Below are 23,985 nucleotides of genomic sequence, written 5' to 3' on the forward strand. Positions count from 1 at the left end.
GACGTGCCGGAACTACGTAACAACCCACCTAAAATCCACGAACACAGCCCCGGGAGGGAGTGAGACACATGAAAAACCCACACAGACGCCCTCACCACCTACAGCCCTATGATCAACACATAAGACATTCTTCTTAACAGTCAAGGAGCCAGGGCATCGCCCGTACATGAATCAGGAACACCAGATACTGATCCTAAGAATTACCGTCCTAAAATCCCTCTTAGAAATGCAAGGGGAACAATTTCAAAGAACAATATAATCTTAATTCGAGATGGTACGGGGAAGAAAATAGACTCCACATAACCAGTCAGTTAGGGTCCCAGAGGGACAGAATGACCGCGTCATCAATCGCTGCGTAAATCTAAAAGTTACTAAAATCCCAGGAATAAACTGCACAGTCATACAAAGACGGGTAAACAAAGCCTTTGGCAACGCGTGGACGAGCAGTCTCCAGGAGCTGAAGGTGTTCTCGCTAGGCATGCCAGCAATCACAGAGGGTGTACTGACTGTCCAGCTTCCTTTCACCAACGTACGTACCGAAAGGATTACCAATGCCTCTGCCACGTCACTAACATTACCTTTACCGGGGGTTGTGATCCAACAAGGAAAAGCCCTGTCATCAACACAAGTCATACCTTACACACCAGACAATACCTCCTCCTCCTCCAGCAGGACATATAAGCACGAACAATATTTCTTATGCAGATGATGCCTCTCCAACAACAGTCTCTAACTGTAAACTCTCAAAATACAAACACAACGTACTGCCAGACACAACCAGACTCAACAACCCCGACGGAGACGGCGAGAAAACAAAAACAAATATGAAGAAATTCACGACATTGGCACTAAGAAGTGTAACATCTGGCGACACTAAATATAGAGTGTACCCGCTTCATCCAGCAGCCCATCTGCAGCAAAATCCTAGCGCACGCTGTGCTAACATTACCAGCCTTGGGAAGGACTGCATGTAGTACAGTACAGCAGTCCTGACTGCATTGTGCAGATCCTCTTACTTACGGGGAAGGTAGGCATTACATCCAATAATCGTGCCATGTCGACCAACTCTCCGGCATCCACTCACCTCACCTCCAGATCACACACGCTCAACCCACACAGTGTGTAAATGTATCAGAATTCATCACAAATACCCCGACAACGGCATACCGAAGACCAAGCAATATTAAAATGAGTCCGTTGGTACATGCCTGAGGGAAGCAACACAATAAAATATAGTAATGTGCCGAATCTACGTTCTGCATATACTAAGACGTTCAATGCAGCACTAACATGTAACACGGTTACCACGAAGCCTCAAACCCACTAGGGAAACTCCAGCTCTAAGCTTAACTTTCCTAACTCGCGACCTAACACAGCTAACAACGTTACTACACACACACACACACACACACACACACACACACACCTGGCTTAGGCTTAGGCATGGTACAGTAAGATACAGTACGGTGCAGCACGGTACATCTTGGATTTCCAGTTACTTTAAGTATCGTTAAAGAATGTCTTCACCTTCCGTGTTTATGTTTATGTACGTTTTCCCGGACGCCAGTGCGGAACACAACCTCAACTGAAACGCTTCCTTGTGAAGTGTGATCATAATTCCACAATATTATCCTTAAGAATATACGATTCATGAAACAAAAATTGAAAAACAAGAGAATGTTTGTCAATTCCTTACAGACGTGATACACTGTCCTCCGTGTCAGGCCTCAAGGTCTGATGTAGCGAGAACATTGTGAACGCTGATACTGGATATCAAGGGGACAGATATTCTGTACTCAACCCAAAGTCTACAATGTTACGTTAATGTCGGTGTGACGCAATTCATTACCAGCGTTACCACCACAAAAATTATTAAAGTTTACATAGTTAGAGGGACCTATAACCCCCCTCTAAGTCCTCCCTCCTGGTTTGAGAACGGTTGTGAACAACGTGAAGAGCGCGTGTGTGTGACGCCCAGTCAACAAGGGTGTGTGTGGGTGAGTGGCGCCTCTTAAAGCGATCCACGCCCAGATTGGCTGCCTGGTCCAGCTCGCCACCTACGTCAGTCACCGCACGGTATATTCATCAGACATGAATGACCCACGTCTCAGTGGCTTCGAAAGGAGTTATTATTTGCACCACAAGATGAATTCACGCATAGGATATGGGCTGTAAAACTAAGGATTGTGAACGACAAATGGGGATCAATCGACAGCTGACGACAGCGTATGTTCAACACTGGACCAGTGAGCGACCTACTTAATTGATACACTGGTGAACAACGGGGGGACTTGGGTTGGTGTGAAGAATGCGTTCGACCTGGGTAGCCAAGGCAGAGTAGGTCACGAGTACGACGGTTTAAAAACCTTGAGAATAAAGCCACGGTTGAGAACATACTGTTGGGGGTGAGGAAGGATCACCCCCGAGTGTAGGGGGGGAGGAGACCCAGCCCTTCACCTCCCTCCTACTCCACAGGGACCTCTCGTTATAACCAGCAGTGATGGCACATGACGAGCCACGAATGCAACACCTTCATTCCTGGAGCGAGGGTGCAGACGGGCCACCTGAGCACCTTGGTCCGTGCTAGGCTATGACATCTGGCCGGCCTCAACCTACAACAACAGCGACCTTCATGATTATCCCTGCCCCCACCACTGCTTCCCGTGACTGTGGCGGTTGCGGAGACGGATGATTAATTAACAATATTTTGAAGTTAATTCTCCTTGTTATGTAACCGTATAATGGTCTATGAAGGATGTAATGCAGTGCTAAGGCATGCAAAGGAAGCCAGACAGCAACAGACCACTGCTTCCTCTAAGGCTGTTTGTGACAGTGGAAGGCATCAGAAACCCAGAGATCAGTGCAGTAAGAAGAGAGAAAAATATACATACTACTTAATCTGGAGAGAAATAACCGTAAAGTTTGCAAGTTACTAAGAGGCACAAACGATGTCAGTTGTGGACTTTTAAAGTATTTATCAAGTCCCTTCTTAAACTGTACCTATCTACGGTAATGCTCCCAACTGGCTAATCATACTACTTGTTCGCAGTCCCTTTGAAGAAAAAGTCCTTTACCTAATTCGAAGCAAAACTCTAAGCCTACGAGTTTGTATCCATTACCACGAGAAATATTGGGTACATCTAACCTTAAGTTGCTAGACTGATATCATCAAAGTCTACAATAATACTGAATACCTAAATCACGGTCACCTCTTACCCTTCCCTTCCCTAAACTCAGTCCGGGATTCATCTAGGTTGCTCGCCGCTGGACCGTCTCCATCCTATCTCCGTCTATTTTCAAGTTAGGTGACCCCAACTGAATGTAGTACTCAAGGTTGGTAAACACCAGCGAACTATAGTGAAGATTGTGTCCTTAAATTCGAAAGCTTAACCTATGACTCCGTCTTTCTTTTTGCTTTTTTATGTAATGCTTATTCTTAGTCGACAGAGATCGTTACACCAAAGTAGTTTTCCTCATTCTATCTTTTCCACCACATCACAAGTCATACCGTACCTTACACTTACCGATACTAAAGTTAATATGTCACTTGTGAGCCGAGTTCTTCCGTTTGCTTATCATCAGCGCTTATCAGCGAGGACACAATTCGTGCCCCGGTTTAACTTTCAATGCTGGGAGGAAAACATTTTACACAGTGGCATTAATCAAAGATATTCAGTCAGCACTAGATGGAATGAGCTGGCCTACACAACGCTCGTCCATGGACACTGAAAAAAGCGAAAAATGACAATGTAGCTCTTAACTGTTCTTTTCAGTAAGTCACTTGCTGAGCGGAAAATTCCCGAGGACTTGTTTGACAAGTCGTATTGAAAGTTAACTCAAGAGTAACTAAAAGTTAATATGTAATGTTACATGGATCACCTGTACAAAAATTTTTCTCCAACTTTACTATTACAGATATCCTGATCATGTCCTAATGCAAGTACATCATAGCTACAGATAAAGGATATAATCACAGACAAAGAAATAAAAAGCAAACAGGAAATCGCTCAAGGTCGGTTACAGACAATTTTCAGGACGTAAAACTTGGATTTCTGTTTTATGGTGTTGGCAAGTGGTAGGCCCGGGTGACGCAACGCCATCTACTGAGAGACTTAATTTAATGTGAGTACTTTCTTTAATACTTAAAGGTCATGGCGTGCAAAGCACTCTACGCACACTGAAGTGTATAGGAAATGCAAAGGCAACAAAGTCTGATCTGTTCAATTCCACGGACATTTTGTCCCAAATACCTTCATCACTAAACATTAGGCTAATTATTTTTTTCTTAACTTGACACCAATTGGAGAGTAAAGGATAATCTGGCGAGTTATGACCTTAATACGCTGGTTAACTCGGTGAGCACGACGGCTATGAATCATGTGATGGTCTGATGCTTTATCTGACCCTCAAGGGTTGGGTCAAATGCCACACCATCATGCCAAAGGGTCATATACCCTCATGTGCCCTCGTGCTCGTGGGTCGTGTTCAAGGACTGCATGGACGTGCTCGATGGTCGTACCGTTCTACCAACATGAGTAAATCAAGGGTCATTATCTAATAATAATCAGCGTGCTAAGAGGCCATCTGATCAACACACACCGCTTATCATCATTTACTGCCACATTACACACAGACAGACAGCCTGAAGGATGCACAGACCCTGATGTTGGGCGGAGGGACGCACCCTTCTGCGTCGCCGTGTGGGGGTCAGCAGGACCAGGGAAGGGGAGGCAACGACGAGACAAGGCTAAGGTGGCGAGGTGCGTCTGACTTGGGAGGGCGCCGCCACAGCTGTGAGTGGCTGTGGTGGAGGCGGCGACGACGGGGCAGGGAAGTAGGTCATGACCGAGTTACGTTTCCTCCGTCACGTCGGCTCGACACCCTCGCTGGGACGGCTGTGTTGCAGCAAGACGCGCAACATCCTCACAGTGTTGCAACACTACACGCAACAACTACACTTACCCCTGATCGTCACTCTCAAAGTTAACTTTTTAATCCTCTACGTGAACTTTTTAATTCTCATGTATTGTTTCATCATCAGTTTGATCATAATACTGGGTTATTTTCGAGATACGAACTCACAGCATGAAATATACCCTACTGACTTACGAGTATTCAATGACCGGAACCATCTTACACCCTCCGTGTAAGTAGGCTGTTGACAGCAGCCGCCCAGGGAAGTACTACCCTCCTGGCTTAGGAGTGTTGAAGCGATGGCCGGAACCATCTCACACCCTCCGTGTCAGTAGATTGTAGACAGCAGCCGCCCCAGGGTAGTACAAACCTCCCGACTTACGAGTGTTGAGGTGATGGCCAGAACCATCTTACACCCTCCGTGTAAGTAGGTTGTAGACAGCAGCCGCCCAGGGAAGTACTTCCCTCTGACGTAGGAGTGTTGAAGTGATGCCCGGAACCATCTAACATCTTCCGTGTCAGGACATCTGGCCTCACTTTCCCTCACCTCCACCATACATTTATCCTCGTTATTTTTACCTCTAGCCTTTACACTGTCTTTCTCACCCGCTCTTATTCACTTCCCTTTTCTTTGCCCAAGGCCTGGCCTCACTGAGAACGTATATCCGTGACCGGAGTCTTTCACATGAAAAAAAAAAAACAACAACAGCCATTTGCAAAAGAGAAGGTATCAACGAAATTGCAAGAGGAACCCTGCCAAAATAGTTTTCATAAATACGCCAAAAAGGAAAATACTAGTGTCGCCAGCTGACACCAGGAGGCCAATAAGGAAGCAAGGCTTAACTAAAGTTCCGCCAGCCATTGCTGGCCTTGGTGGCGTGACGTCACGGTGATGCAACAACAGGATTGGTCCGCCTGATCGATACCGGACTGTTTGTCTCCACCTCCAGCGCCTTGTTGCTAGGCTCCTGCCTCGCGGGCGCGCCTTGCCGCAGTCTCCTGCAGCGTTGTTGCTGGGTCCCCGAGGACACGGGCGGGACCTCTGGGGATGAGGGATCTCTGGGGATTCGGAGCCACTGTGAACAAGGGATTTCTGGAAATACACGACAAAATCTGAAGACACAGGGTCAGAGAGTGATGGCATTCTGCATTACCGGGCGTGGAGTACACTGTGTATGTGTATGACGTTTAGCCAGCGTTTTGGATGATGGGGCGCGCGGCGAGGGACGGGAAGCAGGTTACTATAGAAGACCAAAGGTTTCGGATGCCACAAAAGGCATGAAAGTGGCCCTAAATTAAATCTTCGAGTGTTTTAAAGTTTCTACGTCTTAAAGAATCTTGTGAACATGAAAATTTCCTTAACAAATCGGTGTTCCTTTATTGATGGTGTTATAACTTACACAGTGAATTCTGAATCATTTCCTATTTTCCATATTTTTCTCTTCGAGTTAAACAAATAATGTGGGAATTGTGGTGGGATGCTTATACAGAACCCGCACTTGTTTCCGAATTATAGTATTTCAGTAAACCCCGCATTTTTTTTTTCAATATGGCGGTTAAACAAACACCGTACCCTAACCTAACCTGCCATCCTCAGGCATAACTTAGCTCAACCTACACTATTCAAAACCAACTCGACTCAACCCTAAACTATTCTAAACCTAAGTCCCTAAACTATTCTAAACACTTCTTTATTATAACCTATCCTAACCTAAACCTATTCAACTATAACCTAACCCAAACTATTCTAAACCTACCTTACACTAAACTAAACCAATCTAAACTTTCTATGACCTAACCTAAACAATTCTTTAACCTAACCTAACCTAAACTATTCTACTCTAACCTCACCTATTCTGTACCTCTTCATTTCTAACCTACCCTAACTCATTCTAAACCTACTCGACTCTAGCCTAACCTTTTCTGAACCTAGTTACTCTAGCCTAAACCTTTCTAAACTACTATATCTAACTTAACTTAATATGACAAAGTGGCAACGGTAATGGGAAAATATAAACACTACATACAAAGTACACTTTGTTACATATGAACATATATAAACAAGGACCAAATCTAACAGTAGTGATGTGTGTTGCGTAGTGACACAATAAGCCACAACCGAGAGCAATAAGAGGTCAATCCATGATCGTTCAGGAGATGGTATTTCATTGTTGAGATATATTGAAATATTGTGGGTGATGATCCTAGGCGTCAGAGGGAGGTGACACGACTGACGCCATTCGGAGGCATAGGGGTGCTGGTGTAGAGCAAGGGGTGTTGGTGCAGAGCAGGGGGTTCTGATGGAGAGCAGGGGTGCTAGTGTAGAGCAGGTGGTGCTGGTGTTGAGCAGAGGGTGCTGGTGTAGACTGTAAAGCACGGGGTTGCTCAAGCCTCACCCGCTGCAGCATCCTTGCCGAACCCTCTGGCTCCCGCTTCACATGGTTGTGTCTAATACAATGCTCTGGGTGTGCTTCACTGATGCTGTTGTAATGAGTGAAACAATTCCGACTTGCACCATTGCAGAGGAAAGGATCCAACAACTACATTGCATCGTCAATTTCTTGACTTCTTTCTACCGATTTTTGCTGAACTGAACAAACATGTATGACTTCCCAAACATACACACTTCATACATCTTTCTCAAGCTTCTACATAACACTTCTGGAGTGCTATCTGAGAGACGAGTGTCGTAATAATCATGTTCTTTGGGTAATTAATCCTCGTGATCCACACAATCTCAGAGCGCTGACCACAATGTATCTGGGTAATGCAGTTCAACTGACATTGTCACAACCGCGTATTCAGTTTCACCACAAGATGTCCTCCAGCAGTTGAGGTTAAAGATGGATCATGGATTCGTACGCTGAGGAAGCAGTTCAAATTTCGAGACGGTTTCCCTTACACAACAGAGATTTGTGAGTATTAGGCTCGTACGTCGCACAAGAATAACGCATTTCTACATCGAGTTCCCTCATGGCCAATTTTACTTCTCTTGCACATGGAAATTCTTAGGAATGTGCACACCACTATATTGACTGCTACTTCACTCATGACTCTATGGTCCTTATATTCAGTGTTTGTTATATCGTTAGTCATCATATCCAGTCTTTATTTTATCTTGTGGTCTTTATACCCAACTGTTTGTCATATTCAGTAGTTCTTGGGTCCACTGCTTATTATTCTAACCAGCATTTGTTATAATCTTAGTTCCTTATACGAAGTTAACTCTACATGCTGAAAAAGGATATAAAACCATAATATGGTACGTTAAGTCGCGAAGCAAAGTACGAACAATGACCAGAGAGAGTGGACCAAACCTCGGATTATAAACGACCGACCTGGAGAAGACGAGTTCTGGCTGACAGCAGATAATGCGACTCCTGCGGAGGTGCTGACTCTCACCTTACTTTACGGTGACAGTTGTGGCTTCCGTCAACCATCTCTGTGGCCATACAGGTCGGCTCTCTCTCTCTCTCTCTCTCTCTCTCTCTCTCTCTCTCTCTCTCTCTCTCTCTCTCTCTCTCTCTCTCTCTCTCTCGCAAGACGGCAGGGATGGACTGGATCAAACTAGCTCCGGCGGTAGCTGGGCGTGGAGACAGACAGGTAAGCAGCTTCCACGTGTGGTTAATGTAGGGGGCGAGGCAGGACTGATGAGACCGTAACGTGTCTCGCCCCGGTTCGATGTGACCCCACCAGGATGTAGACGTGTGTGTGTATGTGTTCCGTTCAGTGGTGCTGATGCCAGTGAAGAAGTCGTTCTTCAAGGTACATTTCACGTAACAGAATATATATATATATATATATATATATATATATATATATATATATATATATATATATATATATATATATATATATATATACACGAATTTTTAAGGATGAGAAAAGCAAGTATATCTCGGACTCCTCCAGCCTCTTGCGTTCTCACTTCATATGTTCCTGCGTCAGCGTGGCGTGTTAGAACGACGCTTGTCGACGCCTCCGTCGCTTCTCCGTCAACCGGGTGTTTGTTCGTCGACGCCTCCGTCGCTCCTCCGTCAACCGGGTGTTTGCTTGTCTACGCCTCCGTCGCTCCTCCGTCAACCGGGTGTTTGCTTGTCTACGCCTCCGTCGCTCCTCCGTCAACCAGGTGTTGACAAATTGACGCCTAGGTCACCCGTCGACACAGACAGATAGCCACCACAGGACCCCCCCTATAGTCTGTACCACGACTTCATTTCGTCATGAACCTGTTATCATTCGTGTGCAGTGCATAAAACACTGGAGTTCCTCGGAGGATGATAACTGATTATGTAACACCAATATCCGTGGAGACAGGGGAGAAAATGATCTGTCGTTGAAGGCCACGAAGAAGGGTGGGACGGCAGGGAATGGAAATCCTCCCCTCCTGTATTATAACTTGTTAAACGTGGGAGAAGAAATGGAAGACAATAATCATAATAATAAGCCAAGCGAGGATTTTAACTCTACGACAGTCTTCTTTTCCCGTCGAAGCGTGCAAGTTAAGGCGGAAAACGCAAGCAGAGAGAATATTTTTTCTTTTTTTCTTTCAAACTGTTCGCCATTTCCCGCATTAGCGAGGTAGCGTTAAGAACAGAGGACTGGGCCTTTGAGGGAATACCCTCACCTGGCCCCCCTGTGTTCCTTTTGGAAAATTAAAAAAAAAAAAACGAGAGGGGAGGATTTCCAGCCTCCCGCTCCCTCCCCTTTTATAGAGATGCTCTGTGGAAGGTATTAAGAATATATGGTGTGGGAGGAAAGTTGTTAGAAGCAGTGAAAAGTTTTTATCGAGGATGTAAGGCATGTGTACGTGTAGGAAGAGAGGAAAGTGATTGGCTCTCAGTGAATGTAGGTTTGCGGCAGGGGTGTGTAATGTCTCCATGGTTGTTTAATTTGTTTATGGATGGGGTTGTTAGGGAGGTAAATGCAAGAGTTTTGGGAAGAGGGGCAAGTATGAAGTCTGTTGGGGATGAGAGAGCTTGGGAAGTGAGTCAGTTGTTGTTCGCTGATGATACAGCGCTGGTGGCTGATTCATGTGAGAAACTGCAGAAGCTGGTGACTGAGTTTGGTAAAGTGTGCGGAAGAAGAAAGTTAAGAGTAAATGTGAATAAGAGCAAGGTTATTAGGTACAGTAGGGTTGAGGGTCAAGTCAATTGGGAGGTGAGTTTGAATGGAGAAAAACTGGAGGAAGTGAAGTGTTTTAGATATCTGGGAGTGGATCTGGCAGCGAATGGAACCATGGAAGCGGAAGTGGATCATAGGGTGGGGGAGGGGGCGAAAATTCTGGGGGCCTTGAAGAATGTGTGGAAGTCGAGAACATTATCTCGGAAAGCAAAAATGGGTATGTTTGAAGGAATAGTGGTTCCAACAATGTTGTATGGTTGCGAGGCGTGGGCTATGGATAGAGTTGTGCGCAGGAGGATGGATGTGCTGGAAATGAGATGTTTGAGGACAATGTGTGGTGTGAGGTGGTTTGATCGAGTGAGTAACGTAAGGGTAAGAGAGATGTGTGGAAATAAAAAGAGCGTGGTTGAGAGAGCAGAAGAGGGTGTTTTGAAGTGGTTTGGGCACATGGAGAGGATGAGTGAGGAAAGATTGACCAAGAGGATATATGTGTCGGAGGTGGAGGGAGCAAGGAGAAGAGGGAGACCAAATTGGAGGTGGAAAGATGGAGTGAAAAAGATTTTGTGTGATCGGGGCCTGAACATGCAGGAGGGTGAAAGGAGGGCAAGGAATAGAGTGAATTGGAGCGATGTGGTAGGTATACCGGGGTTGACGTGCTGTCAGTGGATTGAATCAGGGCATGTGAAGCGTCTGGGGTAAACCATGGAAAGCTGTGTAGGTATGTATATTTGCGTGTGTGGACGTATGTATATACATGTGTATGGGGGTGGGTTGGGCCATTTCTTTCGTCTGTTTCCTTGCGCTACCTCGCAAACGCGGGAGACAGCGACAAAGTATAAAATATATATATATATATATATATATATATATATATATATATATATATATATATATATATATATATATATATATATATATATATATTCCTATGAGTCCATGGGGAAAATGACACACGATAAGTTTCCAAGTGTACTTACGTGTAATAATCACATCATCAGGGGAGACACAAGAGAGAAATATAAGTCAGTTGATATACATCGAAGAGACGAAGCTAGGACGCCACTTGGTAATCACAATCACATGTTTACCAAATGGCGTCCTAGCTTTGTCTCTTCGATGTATATTAACTGACTTATATTTCTCTCTTGTGTCTCCCCTGATGATGTGATTATTACACGAAAGTGCACTTGGGAACTATCGTGTTTCATTTTCCCCGTGGACTCATAGGAATATCTTGATCACGCGCAAAATTGTGATCCTTTCCAATATATATATATATATATATATATATATATATATATATATATATATATATATATATATATATATATATATATATATATATATATATATAAATAAGGTGCAGTGAAGACTACACTGTTGTTACCTTATATAACTTAATCAAGGTTAAAAGAACGAATGTGTGTTTTCTGAAGCACATCAACTCCCAGAAGGAATTCACATAAAGCAAGAGGAAGTTGACATAGTAGCCTAACCTAACCTAACCTACCCTACGAGACCTAACCTAACCTAATCAAATCTCAGTATTCTGGTGCCAGTTACGTACTATATCAACCACTTCAACCATAGAACAGTATCAACACATGTAACACCAAGGTCATCATTCCTTAATTATAATGGCAGTTAGGTGAATGACTGAGAACACTATGGTGACGATATATCCAGCAGCGAACACCTTGATACCAAAGTAATGTCGGGTCGGGTTCACTGAAGTATTTACAATCCAAGTTTTTGCCGTACCTAGAGATACGACGCCATTATCTTATTACCAAGGTACTCACTAAAAGGTAAATTGCCTCCTCACTGCCCACCATACTGGACAGTAACTCAAGGAGTTTGGGAGTTGCTTTAGAGTTACGTAAACTTAACAGTGCCATTATTCCCTATTATGCAACTCGCAGTCACCCCGCCTCACCATATTTCGTATCGTATCAGAATCATTCAAGCAAAAATATAAGGGCGTACGTGCGTAGATGATCATTAGGAACTTAAATCATATACTAGAATGAAGAATGTAACAGTAAGTAAGAACAAGTAAAGGAATCTGAATATCAATTTTAGTTATTACCATTATTGACGACTACTTGTGTGTGCTCCGCTAGGCTATTGAGGACCTAGCGTTGCTCATTACCTTAAATTTTACGCGCCTCTAAAACGGTGAGAACGACCACACGGGAATATACGTCGCCCATCATCTGTTTAGGGATGAATATCTTATCTGGTGTGGTAGACTTCGCGCCTGTGAGAAACTGCAGACGCAATGTGGGCACACGGCCAGGGGGTCTACATGATATTCCGTTACACTCAGGTTCTTGTAGACGAGTACCTTATACCAGGGATAAATTTCAGTGTGTATTTGGTATCGGTGCTGGCTTAAAGGTCATATAAATATCTAGAAACATTTTCTCATCTACTTCAAACACAGCCAACAGTTGTGCAGTTGTATTAAAATTTATGTAACTTCACTCAAAAACGTTGAAACCATCGGAGCATTTCTCATTACGCGCCATACGTTACCATGACAAATATTTTGACAATGTGATGCACTCAAAACTCAGCGAAGGGTGGACTGGGTCAGGTTTAGTGCTCAAGTATATCAAATATCCGTAATCCTTAGAACTATGCAATGCTTATTTTTTTTCTTTTAGAGGCTTTTAGAAATGTGATCCACAGGTGGTCTGAACATATTGTAATCTTTACAGCCTTTTGTGCACCTCATGCTGATTCTAGATTTTTTTTTTTCTGTACTCAAAGTAAATGTATACTAAAATCTATGCAAATTTTGTTATTGAAATTATTTACTGGAACCCATGCTCCACAGTGGAGGTAATTTCAAATGTTATGGACCACGGATTCCAGGTGTTAGAGGATTTAACAAATATTTTTCAGATACCTTATCTAGTATGTTTAGGAGAGGTACGGTATGATTTAACCGACTTCAAAAACAAAATCAGAATTTGATAAAATATTCCCAACAGAAGATTACAAAGTTGAAGATGTGTAAGTGGGATTATTATGTACACGACTGATAAAGATAAACAGAGAATTTGCCCTCATTCGTTCAAAGTTAGAAATGATGATGCTGTGAATATATTACACTGTATCCTGTTGACAAGATGATGTTGCAGATATGGAAACTTGGGAGAAATTAGTAGGACTTATTTGCACACGAACAACTGTGAACACTTCTCGTCGGCATAAGGAAGTATAACATGTCCTTTTACAGACAACTGTTCGTATATGTCTACTGGCATGGGTTACGGTGCATCTTGAACCTTTGTTCTTGCCTCGAATTAGTCAAACGGAGGAGCGGTACAGAGTCGTGCAGACACAGGAGTATAGACCGAATGAGCATGAGCCATGACTGCTCGTACATTGGTGCATTATTACTGTGTTCCAGTACTGGCATTCCTGTTATGTGGCTGAAGGCAATGCCCCAGATGGTGAAGATCAAGAGGGAAGTTATTTTTATGGGAAGAATCCTTCGTTATTTCTTGTGATTCGTTAGGTTAAGCTAGGATGAGCTGGATTGGGTTAGGTTGAAACTGTCATTGATAAAAAAATCTGAACAAACCTTCCGTTTCTAGCGACGACGATGTACATATTCAAAATATTGTGTATCAGAACCAAGCTGCATAGTAACGGAATCTTTCTTTTCCTTCAGGAGGACAAAGAAAAAGAAGATTCTCTACGACTGATTAACAAAGACTGTCAGGTACTGCATTCACTTACGTGCAGTAATAAGACTTTAAACCATGAGGCTGTAGTACTGGTGGTATGATATCCAGACACACATGTACATTTGTTTACACGTTTCTATCAGCTGATAACCATGGCTTGGCGAACGAACGCTTCCTTCTGTGAAAACATGAATTCTTCACACTGACTGGATTTCCTTTATAAACTCATTATAAGAAGTGTTTTTCTTGCTGAATATAAATCTAGTGTTAGAATATAGTTTACTCATCTTTAGGACATTCAGGACATTCATTTAAGCTGTTAAGTGAAGTCAATTTTGAAATATTTTCTGCTCCGGTCGAGCCAAACTCAGACGATGACACCACAGATGTATCTTCCCTCAAAGCAGAGCTGCTTCTTCGCCCTACTGTGGGTAATGGTACAATCATGACGACTTTTCCCGTAACTGCTGATGTAAGACGGGTGCCTCCGACCCACGCTCCTGTCTGATGACTTAGTCTTAGATACGTTTATCAGCAAACTGTCCTGTGGCGAACTATACCGAGGCGAAGTCTTCGGAGACGAACTGTATGGTGGCAAACTGCACCCTGGCAACGAACTGTCTTGATACAAACTCTGGCCTGTGTGGTAGAGCTGGTGGTCCCGTGTTAAGGTAGTGTAGAAGTTGGCCCTAAAGCCACGGACAGAGAGAGAGAGAGAGAGAGAGAGAGAGAGAGAGAGAGAGAGAGAGAGAGAGAGAGAGAGAGAGAGAGAGAGAGAGAGGGTTCAGGTACCAACTTACCTGACCTAACTTAATCTAATCTCACATAATCATCCTTCCTGCCACCTTCAGTTCCCTGCTTCACTTAGTTCCCCGTTGTGTATCAACCACCAGAGGAGGTGGACGGGACAAAACATCTCTACCGTAGCAACACTTGTGGTTTTTTACCGACTATGGGGACTCGACCAGTGCTGGCAGACGAGGGAGGTCGTCCGGTGTGGGTCTTAAAGCGCCCACCAGGCAGGTGGGTGTGAGAAGGAGGAGGGGAAGCCTGGTCACTGTCCGTGAGAGTCATGGCTACGTGCTGGTCTTCAGGTTCCCCCAGCCAACGCTGTTCCATGCTGCAGGGGTCGGTCTCAGTACAGTTCCTCCTCCTCCTCCTCCTCCTCCTCCTCCCTCTAATCACTTCCACCTAAATAATTATTGCACAACTTTGTTCCGAAAAAATTTTTCTACTGATCTTAGAGACGGTCTTGTAGGCACCGTGAACACAGAGTCACGACCCTTCAGCAAAACCCTACGGCCCTTGAGGTCTGACCCCGTCACCACCTGACCCGAGGGTCGTATCGTCATCCTCAAAGGTCGTACTCACGTACGCATGTTCCCCGCGGCGTGTCTCAGTCGAGTGTTTCTGGAACAAACCCAGACAATACATCTTATGGTCCAGAAGCACATGTTAAGTTTTGTAAGGGCAGTCTTATGTAATCGCTGGGACTATGTGACTTGCACCACGTGAGCCAGCCAGGAAGGTCATCTTCAAGGTCATGTGGGGTCACGTGGTTCCCCCACCGGCTCCTCCCCTAGCACACCCTTGCACCACATTCTTTCCAGTTACCATGTGAACTCCAGCAAGGTCGTCCGGTTACCCCAACGTCTGACTGCATGATTTTTAATTACATTTCATAATCGTTACCAACTCTAAGATTTCCATTAAGATCACAAGATGACACGATCATCTTTGACGAAGATCCAAAGACGCTCTGTTTGGCCTCATACTAATAACCTCACAAATATGAGGACACAGATCGTCCGTAATATGTCCTCATATACCCTCAACGCCACAGGTTGGGAAGTTTACGAGAAGCGCAGTGCAAACTAAACAGTAACATGTGTTATGATACAGATATGCGAGCACATGTGAAGCAGTGATGAGGCACATGTGTTCGTGTGTAACAACCCTCTTATCATGACTTTCCAGCCCGCTGTTATTTAGAAGAGCTGTTCAGTATAAAATGCGTCTTGCCTGGACTTCAAAAACTTTTAAGTAGATTTTATTTGACGAGACACGTAGAGTGGAAACGCAACGATGGCTTATGTTGGTCCGGCTACAGAGGACGCTATGTGGGTGACAGATCACAGTGTATAGTACTGGAATACTTGAGGATCATGAAGAATACATCGGTGGCTTTACATTCCCACACAACAGCCCTCCCGCTTGGAATCTGGGTTTAGATTGCTGGAAGGAGAGTCACTATACGTTGTCCCCAGCGTCCAGTACACTTCAGGTAACAGTACAGAAAAAATAAGACGCCTTTTCCCCTGTGAAACTGGAATCAAATTAGGATGTGGCGATCATAAAATAACACCAATTTTTGAACTTCAAAAAAAAAGAAGCTATTATCACCATCACTTACAAACACCTGCGACTCGTATGTAAATAAAAGATATTCGTAAAATAATACATATTAAAAGTTAACATCATTTATGAAGGCTGCAGACTGAGCAGAGAGGGCGACCCGCGGGACACTGGTGTGGTCAGTGGGTAACCTTTGTAAGATTTGCCAGGCCTCTGGCCCGGCCAGCTTCGTCCATGGACGGCCCGGTATGAACCGACCCACCGGAACTCATCTAACTTTACTGACGTGATGAAGGTAATCACACGAGTCGTGGTCATCCAGTATTGTTCACCACCAGAGCCCCGGGGGCGTTTGCCGGGTGGAGACGGGAGCCCAACTTGGTCTTTTTCGTACACGCGTAATTCATACCTTCCGATTATCTGGAACTATTGTACGAATCGGCCGATTTTAATCGGATTTTCATATCACCGTCTCGGAGAAAGAGAGAAAGGCAGGTTGAATACATATAATGATATGTGGCTATTCAATGACGCCTTTAACTTGACGAAACTGAAGAGAAATAAGTGATGAGTGACTGGCCAACAGACCTGTGGCTAACTTGAGCCGTGAGCCCGACCTTCCAGCCATCAAACAGGTAACCAGTTCCTGGAACAGCTCACTCCACTGTTCTGGAAGGTAAGACGTGGCGGGGGAGCAAGTCATTCCACGTGTGTTCTCTGGTGTATGGTAACTTTAGCTGGACTGGAACGACACAGTTTCTGGAGCGTAGAATCTACTATGCTAACATGGCAGCAATGATTGTGTCGTCTCGATGTATTTACATACTCAGCGTTGTGTGTGGTATGACAATATCATTCATAAACGCCAAATAATATTCGTGTCAACATTTCGAGCTGATGGACCTTTACAGATTTTTATTACCAGATCTTTTGATTCTTGTCGATTTCACAACGTTCATGTCTGAAACTCTTGTTCGCATCTGTTGCGAGGGGGCGTTTTGCCTTAAGCAGCAAGGAGGGAGGGGCCACCGTCATCGCTATTCGCCATCCCGCGGCAAACAGATTTCCACCAACGTCATCAACGTGTTGGTTTACAGACTCGTAAGCTACGTCTCTTCGATGTATATCAACTGACTCTTATATTTCTTTCTTATATCTCCCCTGATGATGTGATTATTACACGAAGGTGCACTTAGGAACTTATCGTGTTTCATTTCCCCATGGACTCAAAGAAAAAAAAAAAAAAAAAAAAAAAAAAAAAAAAAAAAATATATATATATATATATATATATATATATATATATATATATATATATATATATATGTGTGTGTGTGTGTGTGTGTGTGTGTGTGTGTGTGTGTGTGTGTGTGTGTGTGTGTGTGCATTACAAATGACAGTTCGAGAATGGATGTGAGCGGATGTGGCCTTTTTACGTCTGTTCCCGGCATTACCTCGCTAACGAGAGAGAGAGAGAGAGAGAGAGAGAGAGAGAGAGAGAGAGAGAGAGAGAGAGAGAGAGAGACCAGGGCGGGGTGCGTCACCCTGGCGTGAGGACACAAGACTGCACGCACGCAGGAGGCAGCCAGTTACAGGGTGTTTCAGCGTGGACAAAATACGCCATGTGACCGACCAGCCATGGTCACCAGTGAGGGACCAGAATTCGTAATATATATAGAGAGAGAGGAGGAAGAGACAAGGGAAAACAGCAAGGGGGATTAAGAAAAGATAACGAATGATGGGGGAAGGGACGTGGGTCACTTAGGAACGGGGTCAAGAATAAGGAAAACATCGATAAAAGGAAAGAGTTACGAGATGATGATGAAGAAGAGATATCTTGTTAAAATTGGGAGGGATTAAAGGGAGGAGAATGGTGGAGCGAATGACGAGAGATAAGCATAGAGGAACAGGGAGGAATAAATGATATGATAAAGGACATATCAAGTAAACTAAAATGAACATGTACTTGCACAAGATGAGACAGGAAGAACAGAAAACGAATTAAATAACAATGAACAAGATTTTCATTTTTCTTGTACTGGCCTGTGTGATGCCGAGGAGGGAGGTCACTGGACAAACGAAGGAGCTCAACATCCCACTTTAACAACCCCGTGCGTTAGGTCAGGTCAGGTCAGCACGAATGACAGCCAATAACCTATCAGAGAGCGCGGGTAGCAGGCACAGGCAGGTATGTGCGCAGCGCGCGCGGCCCTATAAGCAACGCTCTGGTGCCGACATGTGATGGAATCTTACAATGTGAACGCAAACGCGATCACTGTGATGCGATCCTTCGGTCCTACGACGCGTTACGTCATCACAGCCGAGGATTGAACACACGTCCTCAAGAATCCTACCGTCGTGTTCAACGATCCTACCGTCGTGTTCAACGATCCTGCCGTCGTGTTCATCGATCCTACCGTCGTGTTCATCTATCCTAACGTGGTCAACGATTCTAACGTCGTGTTCAACGATCCTACCGTCGAGTTCAACGATCCTACTGTCGTGTTCATCGATCCTAACGTGGTCGACGATTCTAACGTCGTGTTCAACGATCCTACCGTCGTGTTCAACGATCCTACCGTCGTGTTCAACGATCCTGCCGTCGTGAGCAACGGTTTTGTTCTCTCTCGTGTTCAAGGCTTCATTCCAGCATCGCGTGTCTGTTTCATAACTCCAGCATGTTCAGCGCTGGATCGTGCGGGATGTTCATCATGCACCGCTCCTGTACTCCTAACAAACAACAAAAAGTGTTAGCGACAGATCTAGTTTTTGTGGGGTGAACAGCTAGTTCAGCAGCCCGGCTGGTGTACACAGATGTTTTATCATCACGTGTACTGTGGCCCCTGCACACACACACACAAGGTGGTGATACAAGGGGTCCCCTCTGACCCATCTGGATGTTCGACCCCATTACACCCTCTTCTAACGATGGACAACTGCTCGTGTGACGTGTGGGATCACAGCAGCACTGGAGGGACGACGAGGAGGAGGCGTGTGTGATCACGTGCAGGCTGAGCCAAGGTGGTGATGACGGCGTGGGTACACGAGGGCGACGAGAGGGGCGCGCCCCTGGGTCAGCCGACGACGGTGTTGCATGGCTAGCGTCACGTAGGCTACCACACCCGACCTCACCCAACACCCGTTCCTCCCTCCCTCCCTCTCTCCGCCAGTCCGTCCGTCCGCCACCCTCGCTAGCGGCCCAGCCACACACACACACCTTTACCTTCCTTTCTCCATGGCATAATGCATAGCACTGTAGCAGTTCAGTGAACCCATCCCACCTGGAGAACGTGCCACGCCCTCCCACTTACTGTAGTGGGGAGTGGTGAGGACCACGGTGGCTTGACCCAACCTGTAATTCAAGCTTTACTCTCTCTCTCTCACTCTCGGCTTACCTTATACCTACATAAACATGTTGACCAACAAAGAGATGAACTTAATCTTCAAAAATCATAGCCAGATAATTTCTTATCTCGAGCTGCCAACACCCGTCAGTGGACTAAATCCTCATCACTGTGACACTGATTTATGAAATGTTGCCAAGCATTCTGATCCCGCGCAACACTGAGCGATATCATCAGAGAACTGAGCACGATGATACACAGAACTTATGGAAAACGGAGGCAGGGAGGCTCACTCCCCCACATGAAGGCACGGCCAAAGGAATAATATATACTTCACGACACGTGACTCATGAGTGACTCTGGTGACACTCATCCACCTGCCGGCCACACTGGGAGGGGCGGGGAGCCGTGCCCGGCACCGGTGGACGAAGCTGACCAGCCGGCAAAACAAGTTCCCGGCCACCGTTACCAGGGGAATTGGTGACATAACCCCCCCTCCCCTCCCACCATCCACGGTTATGTAAGGTACCCGCACACCAGACCGGTCATCAGGGAGGGAGACGGAACACGGGAGATGATGCACACGAGTGGAGACACTGTGTACGTGAGAGATGGGAGAAAAGGAAAAATAAAAACGAGAAAGTGGGAGACGCAAAGTGATATAAATGATAAAAATAATAAGGACGGATATAGAACACGAGGGAGAGAAGGTATATCCTCACAGAAAACGGCAGACGCACGCCCGCTACCGGAAAGTCAGAGAAGCACGTGTCTGGGGACAGTGTGCACGTGGGTACATCTGCAGGAAGTAAAGAACATGGGAACGAATGTCTTCCGGCAGTACCACAGGAAACAGGTCACACGAAAATACGAAACACACGAATGGTCACGTACGCAGACACGACACCAGATGAGGTCAAGTACTGAGGCACAGAAAACGGGAGCGGGAGAACTAAGGAGATAAAGAAAGAGAACGGGAAAACTACATATAAGAATCAAGTTCCTATATCAATACATGGATCCCTCACACCAACTGCTGTCACTCGCCTTATGCTAACCTAAACTCAAGCTTCGTAAGTGACTCTAATGTATTCACCAAGCTATTATGGGGTGTTGAAGGGAGGAAGGGGAGATATGAGGGAGTAAATAAAATCAATTAATATATTATAGTAGACTGAACTGTTCACTGTCACAGTTGTTGTTGTTGTTGTTGTTGTTGTTGTTAAGATCGTCGGACTTGTTGGTCCGACGACACGGGCCTTTGCCTATTGGTGGCCCGTTCCCTGGTCTCTACTAGTCTTGATTTATTCTCACTTGGGAGGTGGGAATCCCTTATGGTCTGTAGTAGGTGTCCCATATGGTTACTTGCAATCCTCTGAAGTACTGAGGCCGCTGGTAGTACGGCCGATGTATATCAACTGACTGTTATATTTCTCTCTTGTGTCTCCCCTGATGATGTGATTATTACACGAAAGTGCACTTGGGAACTTTTCGTGTTTCATTTTCCCCGTGGACTCATAGGAATATCTTGATCACACGCAAAATTGTGATCCTTTCCAATATATATATATATATATATATATATATATATATATATATATATATATATATATATATATATATATATATATATATATATATTAAGGCACACGGATCCTGACAACAAAGTTCCCCCCGTTATTTCTAAGTTCAAAACTCTTCTTTCAAGTTTAGTTTTCAACGAACGATAAGTAAGTTTAAGATGGAAAACTGTAAAACTTTGTATATAATCCAACAAAGAGTTAGTGAAGTGCCGTCCTACCTATGGTGCAATTTCTAACCTATGGTTAACTTAGTTTCACAAAAACACACAGTTCTGTTGAGTCATCCATTAAACCTGTTCTTCAAGTACGACGAAAATAACACGACGCGTTTTTCGTTCAGTCACTAGGGAAGGAAAACGTGGCGTGGGCGAGGTGCAAGAAATCATGATAGTTTGGGAGTTAACGTGGTCTGTATACTGACTGACGTGTTGTATATTGAGGTAAATGTGGTAGATGTGTTGAAATTGATGTGACATGTTTTTATTTACTGGATCTAATGTTGCATGTTGAAGTTTATGTTGTAGGTATATATATAACCTAGCCTAGCCTAAGCCAGGTACCCATTTTAACGACGAAACCCTACGGTTGGGTGAACAGCTAGATTGACTGTGAACCGACTACCACAACCAGGATTCGAACCTATGCTATGCTTGATCCTGGGCAGCGGCTACATGAAACGTATATCAGTGTTGTAAGTAGCTGTTATCAGTGGACCTACCTGTGTCGTGTGTCACCCCCCACCACACCAGACCACCGTCACGGACCATATTTTCAGTCTTTGACCTACGCAGACCTGCAACGCTGACACACTGTTCTGCAGTGAAAGACCCTGCCTCATGATACACTCCTTTAGAGACATCCTTAAACCACATGTAAGACAACAGAGGCACTGTGATCACAGATGATGCCTCTTTTGATCTCGTATTGACGTTAAACTGCAAAGAATAAAAAGAGACACCGAGGAAGTGAAAACGTATAGTGAGGCAAATTTGAGGAACATACTGTTTTCTGGGATACAGAAATCCCCAGGTCCTGTCAGGACAACCCCCCCCCCCTTCCCCCCAGGGATAATGGTATAATTCATAAGTCAACATGAACATCCTTGACGGTTCTCCACAAACCAGTTGAAGAACACTATGTTCTCACAACCGCGCGCGCGTGTGCGCGTCGGGAAAATCCTGTTACCAGAGAGATTCGGATCCTGTGACTGAGGCGAGGTCAAGGTTTGCTTGGGTCGCGTGCAGGAGTATGTGACGGCAGGACTATGTGACGGCGGGAGTATGTGACGGCAGGAGTATGTGACGGCAGGAGTAGTTCCGTCACAAGTGATACTTCGTCAGGAGCGCCACGCCCTGCGTGGGTCAAGGTCTTATTGTATTCTGTTACCGTCTTCTGTAGACATCTCGGTGGTTGCTGAAGCCTCCTGTGGTGTGTGTGTGTGTGTGTGTGTGTGTGTGTGTGTGTGTGTGTGGGGCGTTCCCCCTTCCTACAGCGTGTTGTGTTTCCCTTCATCAATACTGTGTTCTATATTCTGTACAGTGACACTGGTGTGTCATGAAGGTGGCTCAGGGTTCGCTGTTCTGTTTTTAAATGACAGAGTTGGCCTTCACACGTTGGGCCACTGACTTGAGCTAGGCAGCTCCTGCATTCGGCCGACACTTACTCGGCCTGGCCTGGCCGGGCCGGGCCACGACGCCCCACGTCACCCGCGGTTAAGACGAGAACACCACCTCGGAGGCCCTGGTCGTCGCGCGGTCGACCTTGAAAACTGCCGGTTTTCGTGTGCCGGAGGGACGAAGTTCTGAGAAAAAGATTTTTTCTAAATATTTTCTCGCCTCACTTTTTTTTTTTTTTATATAAGTCGTCTGACTTCATCCTTAAATCAAAGCCTTTGATAATCTCTTAACCAACTCTGCTTTACGTCTTAACTTTTCATTTCTAGTTGTTGACTTCATGAATATTAACTCAACAGTAAAACGTAAACTGACAGTCTTGTGCATTGTGTACTGACATACAGGCTGGCCAGATGAGGCGCAGATGCTTCTGTTGGCAGCTTACAAGGTGTTGCCCCAGGGGTCACCAGGTGCTACGGAAGGGGACGATGCTATTCATGCCCCTGTTAACAGCAGTTCTGTTACTTTACGTCAACTATGTACTGTTGTGTGAGGCAAGCGATGCCAAGCGACTCCCACACCTGTTGGTTACTGCTATGGTCAACTGAGCAGCCTCCACTTGGTCAACCCGGCTACGGTGTCGTCCCAGCGTTGTGCAGGACCGTCCAATACCCAGTGACCTCTGTGGTCCTTTTGCGCTACCGCCCACAGGATGAGCATGGGGTGGCACGATAAATTTTCCCGGGGCTACAGGCGCAACTCAAACCCATCCAATGCCGTCTTCGGTGTACCCACAACATTAGCTGCCCTCACTCTCCACGTGCCAACTGTGTATCCAAGGTCTTCCTTACTGCCATCCGTCAGTCACCGGGTGGAGGCATCACCACCCATCGCCAGCAGGAGTATGAGAGCTCTACCTCTCACCTGTGTGTGTGTGTGTGTGTGTGTGTGTGTGTGTGTGTGTGTGTGTGTGTGTGTGTGTACTGTAGAGGATGAGTGTGGTAGAAAGCCAAGAGAACCCGTGGTTGTTAAAGTTGTCCACAGTACTATATGTCTGTCATCAAGGTGTCACACAACCTGGCAAAATCTAACCTCACTTGTGCGTGTGAACTTGAGATAGTGTGGGAGGTCATACATACCCACAGCCTTGTCGTGGACCAGAGCTGTCGTGTCCTCTGCTCGCCCAGGCTGTTGAAGGACGCGACCCGTGGCCTTACGTCACCATCACTTCCTGGCGGAGGTGACATGCTTTGTAGATACTCTTCCAGGTCCTTGTGGCTCATGTCAACTAGGAAATTCATCTTGTGTTACGATGGAAAGAATATTGCCCACGTATCTCCGACGTGTCGTGGA

The 23,985-nt window shown here is 45.3% G+C and overlaps 1 protein-coding gene across 13 annotated transcripts in view; it reads right to left on the reverse strand.

The window, feature by feature from the left end:
* The window catches only part of LOC139754988 (uncharacterized), a 346,758-nt gene that overhangs the window by 98,977 nt on the left and 223,796 nt on the right, over window positions 1-23,985 (reverse strand). For 3 of the 13 annotated variants that reach the window (XM_071672871.1, XM_071672865.1, XM_071672863.1), the window contains exon 6: window positions 23,772-23,863. The exons of 7 other annotated variants lie outside the window; for them this stretch is intronic. The gene's annotated coding sequence lies outside the window, so the exon portion shown is untranslated. Of the gene's footprint in view, window positions 1-4,659; window positions 4,789-23,771; window positions 23,864-23,985 lie in introns of those variants that run through there. 3 more of the 13 variants (XM_071672874.1, XM_071672873.1, XM_071672872.1) reach the window with 1 other exon arrangement.

The sequence above is a fragment of the Panulirus ornatus genome, chromosome 18 (genome assembly GCF_036320965.1).
Source record: "Panulirus ornatus isolate Po-2019 chromosome 18, ASM3632096v1, whole genome shotgun sequence".
NCBI lineage: Eukaryota > Metazoa > Arthropoda > Malacostraca > Decapoda > Palinuridae > Panulirus > Panulirus ornatus.